At 41.7% G+C, this 16,808-nt stretch overlaps 1 protein-coding gene across 2 annotated transcripts in view; it reads right to left on the bottom strand.

Annotated features, from left to right (window-relative positions):
* Positions 1-16,808, bottom strand: part of lingo2 (leucine rich repeat and Ig domain containing 2) — a 536,443-nt gene that overhangs the window by 309,095 nt on the left and 210,540 nt on the right. The window lies entirely within an intron of this gene.

Consider the following 16,808-nt stretch of genomic DNA (forward strand, 5'->3'; position numbering starts at 1 on the left):
GAAGCTGCATTCCCCCCCGTCCCTGCCCTCACTGCGCTCCCATCCCTCTGATTTGAAATGTCATTTTTAGTCTTATACTGAAAGGGGAAACCAGAGTACCAGGAGGAAACTGGGGAGAACATGCAAACTCCACAAAGAAAGGCCCCGTCCAGCCTGGGGATTGAACTCGGGACCTTCTAGCTGTGTTACGCCATTGTGCCACACAACAAAACCAATAAACATTGTATTTACGTCAAGTTTCCTCGAAATCAAAGTACGTTTTCTGTTCACCTGCAGTGTCCCGTCTTGAGACCTCTCGCTGTTCATGTATTGCGATGATCAGTATTATGATTATTAACCCATCTTTTCAAACAAGGAAATGGCTACATACATTTTTGCCATAGCAACCGCCTTTACAATTCACTGCGCCTTCCTTCCCTCTCCGCAAACCCAACAATTTCAAACCACCATCTTTACATAACTTCCTTTGTAAGTCGATGTCAGCTTTTTGATTTCTGTTCCCAGCCAATGTTACTACGTCTTTTTTTCCCCCTCTCTTCCCCAACCATGCGTGGTAACCTTAGTGCAAAAGTAATCAAAGCATACATCAAGCAGACGCGCGCCTTGTCAAACCTTTTATTACAGCATGGGGGCAGGTGAGGAATTTGCCAAGAAAAGAAAAGAAAGAAAAGTCATTTCTGAGCCCGTAACCTCAATAAGCGCAGCACTGTGCCGCCCGGGCCGTGGGAAAGTCGTTGCGCGGCGGCCGCTCCACAGAGGTGACACATGCATATATGCGGTGTCGAATAGGACGTTTAGTATTCATACGTGCCGTGTGACCTTGGCGTGCTCGCCCACAGGCTCCTCGTGTAAAACCCATATTGCGACGTAGCCCCGGGTTTGACTTTTCACATTGGAAGTCCATGCGTTTATATCGGAAATGACATGCGAACGTGCGGGGCTTATGTATAATGCATTTCTCTCTTGCTCACTGGTGGACAAAGTACTCAATTTTATAAGTAAAAGTAACATGAAAAATTCTCCTTATATAAAAGGACAGCATTATCCATTTTCAAATTTGTGTGAGCTCACGGGAGTACGGGAGTTTTCAATCATCGACAGAAGCAGTTGAAAAGAGTCGAGAAGTAGGCTAGTTTTTCAGAGTAAAGAATGTAACAACAAGGTACACCCCTCCCTTTTAGATCTGTATATGTTCAGCCTGCTACTAAAATGTCTTTGGTTGCTGAGGAAGCATCTAAAAGGCGGGGTGTTCACATAACCTAGCAAGTTCAGAATGATAGCCCTCTGTTTTTTTTTTCTTATTACACATGGGATATCAGTCTGGAGAGACACATCAACAGTAAGTGAGTGAGTTTTATGATTTATAAGACTGTTGGTATATCAACACGTAAATGTTAAAAACATCACAACAACAACGCACGTTCACCCAGTTCTTTTGACTGACTGACGTTAGCTGTGGTCCTTTCTTAAATCTTTCCGCCACCGCTGCACCATAGAACTCATTCAGTACACCTTAACCACCTTTACCCTTAAAACAAACAATATCCTACAATTTGTTTGCTTCGTCAAAGTACACAAAAATTACAATCTACAGCACAGAGTATAAAATAAACGTACCACTTCGGCCCGCTATGGACAAACCGGGTGGATATGAAAAGTGCTTATTTTGCTTCTCTATTGCTTCTTAGTTTGCACAATGTCGGGTCTGTATAGATACAGATAGCATCTCTGAAATCGCCCGTGTTTAAAAACAGTTATTAAAAAAATACTTTAACAAATGCAGAATTATTGATATAGTTTTCTACCCAATAAAGATACAAAGACGTGGGGAAGAGCAAAGTGGTTCAACAGCCCATAAATACATATAAAGCTAAATTTATGCTACATGTTTGAGTCGTGCTAATGCTAACGCTAGCTAGCGCAAGCTATGACTGCCGTTTTTTTTGCTTCAACTGAACAATCTGCTGTGAATAAACATCCATATGGACCCGATTTAGACTTGACTTTGTTTTTATGTGATAAATAAGTTTATATTTCGCCTGAAAACGGCAAAAAACTGTGTTTCCCAGGAGATTCTATTTTCCCCCTCTTCTATGACGAGATGCCGTCTGTATCTATGCATCAAGTGTTCGTAGCTTTGCGATGGACAGGAAGTGACCTTACAATCCCCGCAAACTAGACTTACTAAATTTTAGCATTTCAATTTCACTTGCAAACCAGATATTATGAAATCTTATAAATCAAGGAGAAGTGTTAAGGAAACGCTTAATCTGAACTTTCAGGCGTCAATGTTTTGGAGCTATTTTAAATACTCTCCATTAAATAATAACTGCCTTGAAGGTTGTGACCAACACGTTTTGAGAAATTTGTTTGGTTTATTGATGGTGGCTTGTTGCCGTCGAGGAACCCTGTGAAACCTCAAATGTGTACGCGCGGGCTTTTCCGCCTTTTTGCAAATTCAGCATCACAACTCAATGAAACTTCTCCGCATGGTTCCTATATTGAACTCTATATGAACCACTATACTTCATCGCACTTCAAGCGCTCTCACTTACATGGCAATTTCTCCCGGGACACCAGTGTACGCGGGCTGTCTCCGTCAAAGTAACGCACCTGCAGCTTCCTGTGATTTAGCACCGGTTCTCAAGGACGCGCCGAAGAGATGGCTATATTTTCGGTTCGTGACATTTCAATCAGAATGCGGTTCTGCTAAGTGCCTCGCCGCTAACCCTCCCCGCCCCCCCGCCACAACCCTGCCATTAATCAAAATTATCCAACGCTTACAACTTCTTCAATAATCTGTCATGCCCGTACGCTTGGAAAGTCCAGGGGCCAAGATGGGACAGGCCATTTTAAAAGGCCTGTTTTCGACATTAGTGCATATGTTTTTGAACTACTTTGGGAAAGCTTAGCGTTAGCATTGAACATTTTTGAGTCGAGTTGAGTTTGAGTTGATTTTAAGTTGACATATCACACAAAATCAACTTTTTTTTTTAGGTGACATGGTTCTCTCGTCATAATTATTGTTACTGTAATATATGCCAGGGATGGTTACACGTTGCCAGTCAGAATGATGGGGTTCCGGTTTGGAGGGCTGTCTAAATGGAGGTTTGTCGGAATAAGGGGTAGACGCCACCAGGGGCGGCTCTGGGCTTCCCCTAAAATGTAATTAATTAATTATTTTGAGTTGCTGTATTTCTAATTATAAGTCTGCAACAATGTGCTTTATTTCATGAGGTCACTTGTTCATCAGCTGTCCCACAGTGGTCTTCAATATGATCTCCCTGTCACTTAGGAGCTGCTTGGACGTCGTATGAGAAAACACATGGAAGCTGGGAGAAGATCATTATGGAGAATGCAGGATCTGATTGGCTCGGTCAGATGTCTTTGAAGCCAGAGCAACAAAGGAGGGGCTTGTTGTAATCATAGATATACTGTATATATATATATATATATATATATAAAGGCTGGCCAAGGGTGGGCGACGTCCGCACACAGCGGCCATCTTGCCACAGGGAGCTTGCTCACTCATAACATTGTGTTTTATGGTGCATGTACTTTTACATAACCATAACTTGCTCAATTTTCTACCGATTTTCAAACGGTTTGGTTTGTTATAAACCTCAGAGATGTAGGTATGACACTACATACATATGAATAAAAAAAGAAAATCTTTATTTCAACATGATGTTCAACAATTATAGCCACGTTAATAACGTTTGTAAGAAGCCAAACCATTTGTAAATCCGTGAAGATTTGAGCGAGATATGAGGATTTGTGTTCGTGCTGATCACTCACTTACTTGAGCTCACCAGAAAGCTTCCCTGTGGCAAGATGGCCGCCCGTTATGCCGGAAGTGACTCTGCCTTAAGACATGTAATTCCCCCTATTTGAACAGTGATTGGTTGCTCCTCAGCTAAACATGTCAGCTAAACATGCCATTGTGAAAATCTCTATCCTTCCTCTGACAATGGAGACATCATTGGTTCGGCTTGTAAAGGTCTCCTTCAAAAAACTGGAAGCACTTTTTCATTGGGACTTTTTCATTATTTTGAAACAAACAGGACACGATATAGAATTTGATGAATTTGATGTTTTCCTTGACAAAGTGAAGGAAACAACACACGCACGCCTCTTTTACAATGAGTATGTTATGTCCACGGCCTGTTTTGCGCACATCATATCACGCATTTTCTCTAAGAACTGAGAAACAGCTGATGGAAACATATGTGAAAAGCTCTAAAGCTGTTAAAAGAGGTGAGACATGGGAAGTTCTTCATGAAACAGATATCCCTGTTTCCTTCTGATACAGGGATATTTGAGACAAAACATCTTCCGCTTCTGAGGGAGGCGTTGCGAATAAATGGTGATGAAATCTGATAGTGTGCCGTGTGAGGAGGGTTTCTGATATGCTTGCTTTAGAAACGCAAACAGCTGGCGCCCTTCACTATATATACTATGCAATGCACTTTTGAACATCTTTGGTATTACACAGACTGATTTAGAATAAAGCAAACATCAGTCTCCTTCTCAAACTGTCCTATAAAGTCATCGATGTCAGACACCAACTCCCCTATGAAATTCCCAGAGGTGGGAGTAAGTCACTAAATGCAAGTCTCGAGTCAAGTCCAAGTCGTGAAGGTCCAAGTCCCAAGTAAGTCCAAGTCAATCAGTCATGGGCTCAAGTCAAGTCATAGCTTTTGTCAAGTCAAGTCAAGTCAAGTCTTGCTTTAGCCGGCAAGTCACCTCAAGTCACAAACGCCAGCGTGTCTTTTCATGTGTTTAATCTTGAAAATAATAAGTGCTTTCTCAAGATACCGTAATTTTGAAAATTTAGGCTAAAATCAAACTTTTAAAACTTCATGGATTTTGATTTAAATAATATTTTTATTATTATGAGTTTCTGGTGGTTTTTCTGTCAGTGGTTCCCCTGTAATGCCCCAGCCCCTGTATACTCAGATTCGCCCCTGCTCAAAATAGATTCTGCGTAGCCTTCAGTCCCGCTGTCACTGGGCTGTGTGCGGATGCGTAAACTAGCGACTAAATGCTGTAAACTTTGTGTGAACACCTTAAAACATCGAAAAGCCCCGAGATTCCTGTTGATTAACGTTTTCCTGTCCGTAAATCTCCACCTCTTCACTCTGTTTAGAAAACTTTTAATGCACGTATTTCAACGTCGTATTTCCTCCTTCCTCTTCGTGCTGTATTGATTAGACGCGCTCCGTCGTTAACCGAACACGCATGTGGCTAATTACCATAATGTAAACAAAGATGCGCCGTTGTTACGCAATGAATCCTGATCTTTCGACAGTTTCACTCAAATAAATAATAACTATAAATTCACAGCAAGTCATTGAGAGTCACTGGCCTCAAGTCCAAGTTAAGTCTCGAGTCACAAACAGCAAGTCCCAAGTCAAGTCAAGTCTTTTTGGAGCTTTGGTCAAGTAAGTCTCAAGTCCCGAAAATTGCGACTCGAGTCTGACTCGAGTCAAGTCATGTGACTCGAGTCTCCCACCTCTGGAAATTCCTACATGAAACAAGAGCAGATACTAAAACCATTGGAAAAAGCTCAACCAAAAACTGCTAATGACGATGGCCCAGCGGAATCTCACATCATGGATAGGCCACAATATTTTGTGTCCCTGTTGAAAGCAATGTCGTGGATTTTTTGTCAATGAACCACCATGTTTACATGGGCTAAATGCGGTGAGGTACGTCACTCAAAACACTTCACAAAATCGACCGTTATTTACTGATACAATCCACTCTAAAGTTTGTGAAAGCTCCTGCACTGCTGGGAACAGCAGGAAGATCCAAAGATTACTCAGATGAGCAGGTGGATCAATACACAGTTTTGGGTATGTTTTTGATGAGAGAACATTGTAACTTGGTAAATACCTTTCGAAAGATGATTTTTCACATAATAAGGCCCTTTAAAGACTAAAACAGCAGATTGTTTATAATCAGTTAAATGATAAGTAAAAAAAATAAAACAAAGGAAATATATTCAACATATCTCATTTCGTTCTCCTGGACCCGATGTTGGTGATTGTTTAGATGGATCGTCTCGTCCCGCGGCATTTGTGTATGGGCCCGCCCCTTTAATACTCTATACACCCAGAGAAACTTTCATGCCAACTCGCTCACAAAGTTAGCTCCTGTGGCGTGCGGCTCTGGCATCGAGATTGCAAAACAGACGAGTGGCGCCGTTTTAAATAGGCCGGCACAACAGCTGGCACTCCACCGCGCAGATATGTATGAATGTTTGATGATGTATAGTATCTGGATTAGGCGCTGGGCTCATCCATGTTGGCACGTTCAAACAGGGGTTTTCCCATTGCTATTGCGTGATCAAACGATTCGCAGACGCACAAGCAAAAGGCTCTTGACAATGCTTTCTTTTTCTTCTTCTCCCTTTTCTCCGCTATTGTTCCAAATGGGTTTGTGCCACAGGGATTGGTCAGCCGGTGGAACGTGTGCTACTTTGTTCACTCTATCATTTGTACTTGGACTGGAGTAGGGCAGTGAGGTGACTTTGGAAGCGCAGTAGAATACATAGTAAGACAAGCAAATCAGTAGTTCTGTCTTTAAAGGAACAGGCCACCGTTTTTCCATACTGTGATATGTTCTTACCTGAGCTTAGACGAGTTGATACGTACCCGTCTGGCCTTTGTGCTTTTAACTTCATCCCTGTTTGGAGCTATAGGAATACATTGGGAGAGGCTTAATGCTAACGACATCTTTGGTCTTGCTCAGTCGCGCAAAACGACCAGACAAGTACGCATCAACTCATCTAAGCTCAGGTAAGAACATATCTCCGTATGTATGTATGGCCTGTTCCTTTAACGGGAGTATGAAGCGGATCATATACAGACATTTTAGATTCTCCACTTTAAAGGTGCACTATGCAACTTTTTATGTAAAAAAAAGTTAATATTGGTGCGTATTTTACCTTTACGTTGACCCAGTAGCTGTATGGGTGGTTAACGTGGCGCCTTTATTTTCCATCCTAGTGGCCTCGAGGATGCTCCAAGAGCAACTGTTTTTAGGGTTCCTGGTAGGTGTTCGCTGCTGACGGAACTGTCTCCGTGGTTACATATACATTCCATTGAGAAAACCTACCAGAAACCCCAAAAAGCCTGAAATAAAATTGGTCTTGGAGCTTCATGGAGGCCATCGGGAAGGAAAAGTGAACTCATAAAGCCACTGCCACATGCACTGATTTCAACTTTAACGTGAAACGTTGCATAATGCACCTTTAAAGAGTAAGTTTAAATGTTTTACTAAGTGAATAGATTGCATATAATCAACTGTCTGGGCCATGAAATTTTATGTAACTCAAGTTTTTTTTTTTTTTTTTTTTCGAAGTCCCTCACTTTGCTGATATCAGCAATAAATCAGAATCCCGGGGCTGTCACTTTCAGTCCAATCAGACGAGCTTTCTCGTGAACAGGACTACCTGGTCCAATCAGGTGGGAGGGGGAGGAGCTAATCACTTACTTTAGACATATTTTTTTTTCTTGTTCTCCTTATTTTGCAAACAGTGGCTTTCTGGTATTATCGGAAGAGGAATAACTTGATTGTTTCTTCTCATTTTGCGATTTTACAGGCTATCACTTTAAGTTGGTATGTACTTTACACTTTAAGGTAGCATGGTACTGTTGATTTTTCCCACTTGTCCCTATCAAAAAAATAAAACTTCACTCTTTTTTTGCCAGTTATGTTCTCATAATTTAATAAAGTTTTTTTTTTTTTTTTTTAACATCCTTATTGACTTAAAAACACACAGGAGGGAGCACATACATTTTAAATCATGAGTTGTGGCCCAAATGTATTCCTAACTTTCCAGTTCAAGTGTTCAGGGCCGTCAAAAATAAATAAATAAGTAAATTGAATATTGTTTGACTGACTCACAACACAATTTCCTTCCTTTTTCCGAACTCTCTATCACCAGATTTGGCCCGTGTCAGTTTTGCTGCTTCATCTTTTCCATGTCTGCACCTAATTGTTTTTTTTTAATATATATACTTGTTGGCTGTAGATCCATCGAAGCTCGTTTTCATTTTTAGCAGAACGCACAGAGACTCCACGACATCTGTGCATTAACATCTGGCCTCTGATTCCTCTTGAAAGAACCATTCCCCGCTCAGTCTTCTCACCCGAATTCCCTCAAATTGCCGCGTTTAGCCAGAAGGCGCCAACAGCAGCCGCCCGTGCGCAGGTTAACTGGAAAACTGCCTTAGCACTCGGAGATTAGGCCGTAACAATGGAAACGCCTTTGATGGATGCTTCCATTTAGAAAACCTTAAAGCTTAAACCGGGGATGTATTTTCCACGCCTTCTTCTCTTCAGGAATATGGTCGCGTCGTGCGGGGAAAAGCTCGGGTTCGCCATTAGCTTGGTGTGATTTACAGTATGCCGCACGTCCCCATTGTGCCGCAGATGGATGGGGCGCTGACACGGCCCTTATCGCCGCTTTGTGCCAGATTGTGTCGAGCACGATGCGGGCCTCTGTGTGCGGCTGATGAATGGGCCAGCTCCATTTGTTATTACTATTATGCGGGCGTTTAGTTTTCATTAATTACGGCGCGCGTTGTAAACGACGGGAGCGGTGTCAAGGTGTATTATTGTAGCGCGGGGAAATGCGCCTTTCAGTTCGGGCAACCGGTTATTCATTTTTCGTGGCAGCCTTGTTGTTGGAGGGATAATGGGGAATTGGTTGGCTAAATGCGGTTTGAAAAAAGGATAATGGGATTGAAGCATCTTTTGCAAAGACAGGGGCTGCAAGATTAAGGCGAGACGCGTCAGGTGAAGGCATGCAACTTTCAGGCAGTAAGGTTTTGTTGAGTGGCACTTTCCAGGAAATCACTATGTTTGGTATCCACGTGTAGCATGAGTAGTCTCGCCAACCAGACCCCGCTTCTTTACAGAAGAGGGTCTGGCAACACTCCATTGCACGCTTTCAAAGGAAGTGACGCAGCGATATGGAGCCTACCGACCAATCAGAGCAGCTCCCTGAACGGGCGTCACGTTGTTGCGCCTTTGTTTTGTAGTTTTTCAACACAAGCAACCACTTCACGTAATGCTCTGGTATGCTTGTATTCTTAAGTTTTTCTGACATAAACGACAGAAGTCATTTACTGAACTCCGTGTGGCAGGAGCGCCATTGTTAATGTCCGAATGATACAACTTTCTTGTCGCTGTTTCTGTCGTCACATCCGCTATGTTCTCATTGGCTGCTATGCGCTTCGGTTGTCCCACATTAGTCCCGCCTCAAGCAGAGCTTTTCTACCAGACTAGTCTCCTGTTTATTAATTAATAAACATCGGAGATTAGTCTGGATGCCAGGCTATAGCATGAGAGGCGACTGAGATGACGCAGTAATCCAAATATGGTCATGTCCTTTGAGCGAGACACCTGCATATATACGGAAGAAATATACAGGCCCATGTAGGGCTGTCACGATAATTACTATGTCGACTTATCGTTCAATTTTCCCCCCGTTTTTTCTTTGTAAAACTTTGATTTCTGACTGAAGCAAATTGAGTTACGTTATATTTCATGTTTATTGCAGCGTGTGTGGTAATTTAGTTATATGATTATGTACTTTTAGAACAAAGGTTTACTGTCATTTTTATGCCTGAGCATTGACAGTATCTTGTATCGTTAGAGTCAATATTATCATTTATCACGATCCTTTCCTGCCTCAATATATCGAACTTCAAATTTCGTCACAGGTCGAGACCACTGCGCAAACTTTAGGCCCATTTTCTCCAAAATAGGTTTACTGTACACCCTTGCAACAACATCACCACTTTAGTAGCTCCCGCATACTCCAAACTTTACTTTCTTGGACTTAACAATATTATTAAAGGAACAGGCCATTGTTTTCACATACTGAGATATGTTCTTATCTGAGCTTAGACAAGTTGATGTGTACCTGTGTACATTAATGCAAAAAGACCGAAGGTGTTGCTAGCATTTAGCCTCTCCTCTCTGTGGGGCCAAATAGGGGTGACCAAGCTCTTCCATGTTTTCCCTGTTTAAATGTGGCTATGTGAGCAGTTACACAATCCAAGTCTAGTTACGCAAAATGAAACAGGTCGACGAGCTTGGTCGCTTCTAATTTCACCCCCGTTTGGCCCCATAGAGAGGAGGAGAGGCTAAATGCTAACAACATCTTTGGTCTTTTTGCGTGACTGAGCGCACGCATAAAGACCAGACATGTACGCATCAACTCGTCTAAGCTAAGGTACTGTAAGAACATGTCTCAGTATGGAAAAACGGTGGCCTGTTCCTTTAAGTGTTTTTTTTGTTGTTTTTTTAGGTATGCAGAGCTTTGAATTGCAAATTAAATTAGAATTTTTACTGTTTTTTTTCCACTACTAAAAAAAAATCGTAGCAACTAATACAAATACAAAATCAAGCCACATGGCTTTATTTTAATATGAAAGCATTATATGACATACATCATATTTGTCATATCTACTGTACGTCAAGAATCTACAGCAAAAGTTTCATACGGATATCCCGATATTTTATGTATTGAAATATAAATATTCCCCTCAAAAACTTCTTCACACTCGGGTGTTAATATTTTGCATTGATTCTATTTTTCTTCATAGATTTATTTAGGAAAATTGTGAAATTGTTGATTCATGGGACATTTTCCCAAAATAAATTGGTGCGACATCTCCACTTTAACAATTGACTCCTTCAGACATTAATTTTTCCCCTCTTGTCCTTAAAGATTTTAAAGGTTTCTTCAGAGATCTTTTAAGTATCTGAATCCTTCACTGATTTAATGAGTTTCGAACCTCAAAAAGTAAGGCAGAATTTGAATATTTGCGTATTTTTCATCACCAGCATATTCAAAAACTTGGCATTAGAGATATTCAACATAGAGATATTCAACATCTCCTCTGAAAATATTTGTAACTAATATGCCTTGGAAGTGACTTTAGGGTTTGTCCAGGGGTTAAACTGCCTTATATTTACAGTTTTAGAGATTAATTTAGAAAGCATAATGAAGAGTAAAGGCGATTAAATGGCACAGGGTTACGGCACAATGTTGGCCTTTTTCAAATAATATTTCCTCTGATCTGATCCCTTGAATCTGCCCGGTTTAAATACTTAACCTTAACCAGGATTCCTGACTATTGTGTTGCTTTTAGAGTTGTCTGGAGCCAGTGTCCCCTCCTCACTGCTCAGAGCAGCTCACAGACAGAGGAAGAACAGGGGCGGAGCTGACATGGACAATCTACACACAGCCTTTCATACATCGACCTAATGTTGCGTTCTCAGTCTTCTAGATTTGAGTTGCACTACCGCCCACAATCCACTTTAACCCCTTGTATTTTCGAAAGAATAAGAGCAGAATTGGGAACCACCTTTCACAAAATTCTACAGTTTTAAATTGACAACTTGTCAACTATCTGTTCATTTGAAACATAAACATTGGAATTCCCCATTACAGACTGATCCCAGGTGAACAACAGTGAAAGCCCTAATCGCCTGCAGCGTCCCACCCTTTTGTTACCCAAATGACAGATGTTAAGTCCTTCTATTACCGTTTAATGGTTTGTAATCAGAGAACGGCAGCTTTATCATCCGCGACGGCTCGTGGAGCTCACCTGTTGTCGTCCCGCGCTCTCATTCCTCACGCTAATAGTCGCGATGATTCCTAATGCACAGTGACAGATCACCGCCCAGCTCATTACATGACCAAATGGAGAGCCTTTATGTTTTTGTCTTCGAGCCAACGCTAGGTTTCCCAGAATGTGAGAAACAGTAAGTCTGCTTTGAACCAAAACACCACATTCAGACGACGTTCTTAGTGCTCAAATTGGATATTTGGAGGGGGACTTGTTTTTTTCTCTTTTGGAAGGTCATTCACATTTCCAAATTAATGAATGACTTGTATCTCATCTCTCGTCGAACAAACATGGTACATAATGGTCACGCAACTGACTGTTTGAGGAAGTAAACATGGCCTGGAATACTGTGTTGATTTATTTCACATTTATACGTTTGAAGGACATGTAGGTTGTTTTTCTTGCCGCTCCCATCTGCGAGAGCAGAAGGACCTTTGTAGCGTGTTGATGACGGGCGTGAATGCAGCCTGGCCGATGAACTGAAGTCAAAAAGGAGAAGATTGCATACGTATCGAATTTAAAACCGCATAAGACAGTGGCATGGGTCACATTAACATCTGAACGTGGCTTAAAGGGGACATATTATGCAAAAATGACTTTTGGGCCTTTTAAAGCAGTACTAAGTAACTTGTTTACCTTAATAAATCATTTTCGTAGTCCCTCTGGGGGTAATACAAGTGTTAATGGAATGATTGGGGGGGCTTTCTTCTCCCCTGGTGTCTCTGGCCAGAAAACCATGCTTGCAACTTTCCCTGCTCCGACCCGGAGGCGCAATACACACTAATAGAACTGGTACATAAGCTGGTTATGGTGATTTTCCTGTGTAGTTACGGTACTTGGTGTGTTTTATTTTTTGTGTGATTCACAAATGACTGAGGAATCTTGCCCTGCCTTTGTGTATTCTGGGCTCTAGAAATGTTTGAGCAATTCTTATGGATGTCTCTGCAGCAAACGTGTCAAACCGGTGTTGTGTGGCAGTTTGCACCAAAACAAAAAATTGCATTAGTAGTTTCTGAGCCCGCTCCTACAAATGCACTTTTATTATGTAAACGGCTTCACGAACCTGTAAATAGTTTTTTTTTCTCATTTTCTCCATATGGTCTGGAATGGTGAAGCAGGTGACGACTATGGTGAGGTAAGAATGTCTGTTTCATGTTTCATTTCTGAAGTTTCTCCATAATAAACAAATTATTAGATGACGTTTAGTGTTCTTCTGACTAGTGACTTCTAACCAGGCTTTGACTTGATCTAAATCGGTCGATGGGTTGACAACAGCTTGAAACATCTGGATTGTTCATAAGATGTGATGGTTGAGGCTAAATGCGAACGGACATAGGGAAAATAAATTGACCAAAATACAGAATTCTCAAAGTTTCCCAGAGTAGCCGTCTTGCTAACTCTTCCCGGAGGTATTACGCCATTTGTCCATTCAAATTGTAAAAACTACCAAGCCTCAAAGTGGAGTCTTTTTGCTGTAAATGGGGCTCTCCTCTTTTTTTTTTCTTTACCTAGTTCCGCCTAGTCAAATGGTTCATGACGTTGTGCCGTCTTCATCAATCTCTTGCCCAGCTTACCCAGGAAGAGCCCTTCACTCTGAAGAAAACTCAGAGGTGACGGAATCCACACTGCGAACTTTTTTTTGGCTGCAGTTGTGCAAACGTTTATCAGCTAATTTACATTTCTGGATTATTAAAATGTCTCCAGCCCCATTTTCCAAGCGATGGCACGTTGGAGTTGGTGTCGGTGGTGACCATCCGTTGGACCAAAAGGACTAATTGGACAGCGGGAAAATACGCAATTTGTGTCAAACTTGGCAGTCCGAAGATATAAGACACTACTTCTCGACCACAGCTTCAAATGGTGAGCAAAACTATACTAATTCTATACTAATTGTAGTCATATGTATACACTAATCTTAACTGTGACATGTTACATCAAAACTATCCTCATGTCAGTGACCGGGCAGTGCCTGAAGTATTCACCAAGATATGCTTCCTACATGTTTTCCAATTATTCCGACTAGAGCGACAGTTTTATTATTTGTTGGGTTGTTTTTCTGACGCTGTGTTTTGATGACGTATAATGTCTCCTTTAAGTATCACCCCACTGAAAAAAAGAAAAGAAAAAGAAAACTCCGGTCACAGCCTGTAATCAGACAATCTAAATTATAATCAGTCTTAAAAAGTCTTAAAGCACTACAGCAACTTCCAGAATTTGCAAGCAGCTTCAGCCCCCAAAAAGAAGTTGCTATAACTTAATAAGTGGACTTGACAACTCCGTGGTATCAAGCGCTCAAAGTGCAGTAGTAGAAGTAGATTAGTTGGCAGGAGGCTTGTTTTCCTTTGGCTGGGGTCACAGCCCCGATTGTTCTTGGACCCCCCGTCTTGCACTGCAGGAGTCTGTCTTCCAAACAACGCTACAAAGGAGGAAATGTAGAAAAACAGAGCTCCTGACATCTAACACAAAACAAAGGCTGCACACACTGTCACTTAAACAAGAGAGGGCCACAGAAGCCAAGGGGAAGGAAGCAGTGTTTTTCTTCAATTATATCTTGCATTGTTAGCTTCGTAGCCTTTTAATATTATGTTGCTAGAGTGTGTTAGACATCGGGCTTGATAACAATGGCAGCTTTGTAGCACATGGAAATGGAAGAGAACTTACATTTGGGCTCACAACAAGGTCCCAGGTTTGAGGTTCAAAGTTTGCATTCCCCCCGTGTCTGGGGCTCGCGGCATTTGTCTATTCTCACACAAACACAAGAGAATTCACGCTGTGATGCTCCCGCCGCTCTGTTGGAATTGGAATGGTTTGTACCAAATTGATACAATTAAAAAACACGGCGTCAACGAAAAAACAACACCAAAAAAAACAAGGTTTACTGATACATATTCACAAGTCCACACTCAAAATGAAATATTTACTAGATTTGTGGTGTGCTTGATCTAATCCAATAAAATTGCATCCCCTTCCCGAACAATTTAAACCAGAGCGATCCCAGATTTATATAAGCGCTAATGTTATTCATGCAGGTGCTGTTTCCCCCCAACATAAAACATGCACAATATTCTAATCCTCCAGGTACTCTTCATAACCCATTTCAAAAGCTAGATATTTGTACAAACAAACATGATAATAATGATAATGAAAAGAATGCACTGAAAACATCCGAACTTCCAGTGGCAGTTTGTCCCCTTGTCATTTAATCCCAAAGGAATAAGTCATGAGCTTTGTTCATATGGGAGAAAAATGTATATATAACAGTGGCGTAGTGGTGGAGTGGAGATTGTATGTTTTGTGTGTGTCCCCTCCAACCAAAAACATGTACAACATGTGTCCAGCATTCCTCTGAAACAGCAAATTGGAACTGCAGTGGGAATTTTCAGGTAAAAAAAGTGTACAAACTTAGTCTGGCCTTAGCCATCCATAAACTCCGGTCAATGATAATTTCCATACATGTACGTCTGGGTCTGACCTCAGAGGCCGCGTTACATCGGTTGAATTTTAACCCAGCATTCAGCGAACGGGGGATACGAAAGTAAAGGAAGCTCTTCAATCCGCTCTGGCTCGGCTCCCAAATATCCAGATATTAAAATTGAAGCCTTGGAATGTGTAAGGAATTACATAGACTTCACGAACAAACACTAGCGAAAATCAGATTCAATCGTTTCAAAGGAGTTCACCCCCTCCCACCTGATAATGGAGCTCAATTGTGAAGAGACCCTTGTACAAAACGTAATGAGTACGAGGGTAAAAACCAGGCTAGTACAAACTCCCCGTCCTACAGAAACTGACTTGCTACTCGATAAGTTTGTCAAGGCTGTTCTGGAACGTTTGCGGGGAAATACAAATACTGTAGCCGATACATAACATATAATGTGCATGTCTAATTATCTGTAAGAAACTGATGGACACGTTGACGCTCGCTGCACAGCCCAAAGCAAACCCCGGATCCCTCTCGGTTCAGAAGGCTCCGCTAGAACGCGGTGATCCGCTCCCATCCGCCCCTTCACAATCTCGCCTCGCCGCGTTTTACATGTAAATGAATCAAGCTGCCGCCGAAGCCGCGTGCGCCATTAGCATTCCACATCATCTCCATATTCAAAAACACATCAAGCGCTCACCATTTTTGACACGACGCGCTGCTTTTTTAAGGCCTTCACCGCCCGATATGTAGTGCCTCAAACAAACAACCACGCCGCTAACCCTGAATGACCGCGCTCTCTTTTTTTTTCTCAAATTTATTTCTCGCTTCGAAAATTTGGCTTACAAATCAGACCTTGGACACATAGCTGCGAGTCTGCGGAGAGAAATCAAAGAGTTCCATCAGTGACCCCAATTTTGCGGGGCTACTTCATAATTCAGTTTGATCTGAATATGCTTCCGCGGTGGACCCTTCTGATTTGCGGCGGAATGGCAGCCTTCGCTAATGAGAAGCGGGAGGCTCTTTCAACCTCTCCTTTTCAACAATTTAGCCAATGTTTTTCTCCCCAGCGCACATCCCATTCACATTTATTATCCTGCTAATTCTTCTCAGCTGACTTTCTCTTAAATCCGTACGCCTGCCCCTGGTCATTTCAGTTCTCAAACTGTCTTCTCCTCCACAGCGCGCAGCGAGGGCAGTTTATTTTATAGCCGTGTTCAAAGCTGCACAGAACACCATTCCAGATTGTGTGTTGCTACGTCACAAGAGCAAGTCAAGTGCCGTAAAAAGTCATGGCGGAGGCACACGGTAGCTGTGACATCAAACAAGCTATAGATACAGACGGCATCTCTGGAATCGCCCATATACGGTCGTGTTTGAAAACAGTTAAGGGGGAAAACAATTTGGAGAAATATCTAAACTTTCTCTAATTATTCAAAAACTACTTTAACACAAGCTGAATTATGAATATAGTTTTCTCCTAAATAAAGATACAAAGACATGGGGAGGAGCAAAGTGGTTCAACAGCCCATAAATACATAAATAATGGATAAATAACTTGATGATACATGTTAGCATCGGGATAATGCTAACGGTTAGCTAGCGCTAGCTACAACTGACGTTTTTTCACTTCTACTTCTAAACAATCTGCTGTGAGAAAATATTCATATGGGCCCGATTTACATTTTACACTTGATTTGACTTGTGTGATAAATAAGTTTATATTCCACCAG

This window comes from Gobius niger (assembly GCF_951799975.1).
Source record: "Gobius niger genome assembly, chromosome: 5".
In the NCBI taxonomy this organism is placed as follows: domain Eukaryota; kingdom Metazoa; phylum Chordata; class Actinopteri; order Gobiiformes; family Gobiidae; genus Gobius; species Gobius niger.